Here is a 1,966-nt window from a genome sequence, read left to right as displayed (position 1 = left end):
ATAAAATATTATTATTAAGTCCTATAATTATGATGATGATGATGATGATGATAATCATGATGTTACCAAGTGATTATTTAAGACGTTTGCATTAAATAAAATATTGTTATACTATGACAAGGATGATGCCGATGACGAAGATGATGACGACGGCAATGGTAAAACAAATCACCGGCACATAACAATATCCTTGATACATTTGATATTAGTAATATAGTATAGAAGCATGCTGTAATAATTATATTACATGATCATAATATTTCCAAATTTAATTAATCTCAAGTGAAATACCAATTATTATGTCATCGACACACATACACACTCTCACAAGAACACAGCACCAAACTACAGATAGTAAATAAAATATCACCTTTGCTACTAAATAATAATATTATATAACTGTTAGGCATAAAATGTTATTACATCAACACAGTTTGTCGTCGTAGATTCTTTTAAGTTACGCCCGTTGTATTGTATTTTATTTTCCTCTTTTGAAGACACTCACAGATACAACTCGATGAAATCATATCTGTAAACCCCATACACACACAGTTACTCTGACACTTGGTAAAGGCAAATGACGGATTATGTCCGTGTAGCTTGTAGGTATTTAACCACAATTATTTTTACATAGTCGAACATACAAACATTAGGCCATGTAGCAACTAAATCGAAAAAAAACAGTATTTAACTTTCCACAGAAAAATAGCGCATGTGACATCATTTTACAAAAAAAAAAGAAAAAAAAAAGAAAGAAGGCAAAGCAAAGAAAAGAAAAGAAAAATGGTTCGCCATCTGGAGTTTGAAATATTAACACTTTTACCTTCGAGAAGTCCTAAAAGGGAAGTAACTCCGATTAAACCTCAGGATACCGGCAACGCACTAGATGATGTGGTATTCAGTTCTATGTGCAGGAATTAACCCTGTTTTACACCATAATTATGGGAGTTAGTCCTCTTTTCAACACCTAACGATCAAATCAGTCCTGATTTGAAAAAAACAGAAAGAAAAGAAAAGAAAAGAAAGAAAAAAGAAAAAAAGAAAGAAAAGGGGAACTCTTTCAGTGAAACAAAATTCATGCCGCTGATTGGCTGCAATGGTGATGTGATCCCTTTACGAACGTAAATATCCAAATCTACCTTGGACCAAACTTGAATCTTCCATGCTTGCATACTACAAAATACATATAATATCATTCAACTGTTATCTAACAGACAATTTTTGTTTCACGCAGAGGTAGCCACAGATTGATCCATATTGCCATGTCATTTTAATGTATATTATGAATGATCTACTGTGTGGCATATTGTACATCAGCTCATGTAAGTCATGATCTGCATACCGGCCGAGTTATCATGCTACGATATATCTGTTTTATTGTTGGGGTTTTTTGTGGGTTTTTTCAACTGTTCTTAGACTTATCAGTAAGTAGGACGTAGTCGAGTTGTACATCATTCGCTCGGGGTGTGGCTGACCAAAAGATTGCTGTCCATTGGTGGACACATTTTGCCCGATCCATCCAATGCCACAAACCACTATGTATAAGTGCAATGCCCCTCAGGTGAGCGCTCTACCGACTGGGCTAGATCCCTCCTGAAGCGTTGAATTAAACGTATGCTAGACGAAATATCATTAATCAATGAATCCTTTTCTGATCTGATGAATGGTCTCCCGCAACTTGGCTCAAATTAGAGTCCATGCAATACAAAGTCCAGACTTCAATGTCACAGAACCGTCGTTAAGCTTGAATCAAACTATGAATTAACACTATCAGTTAGAACCCTGAATATTTAACTTTTGATGCCTCCATTTGCTATTGGCAATTATTATTTAGGGGTCGACCTCCCACCCGGCTCCAAGAATTAAAAACAAAAAATGTATTTTCCAGGGGAGCTTCACTGGACCACCTAAAAACATCAATCACCATAGTCTAGATCCTCTCCCGCCCCCCCCCCCCCCCCCCCGC

This window comes from Gigantopelta aegis, chromosome 9, assembly GCF_016097555.1.
Source record: "Gigantopelta aegis isolate Gae_Host chromosome 9, Gae_host_genome, whole genome shotgun sequence".
Lineage (NCBI taxonomy): Eukaryota > Metazoa > Mollusca > Gastropoda > Neomphalida > Peltospiridae > Gigantopelta > Gigantopelta aegis.
Note: the sequence above shows the minus strand (reverse complement) of the source record.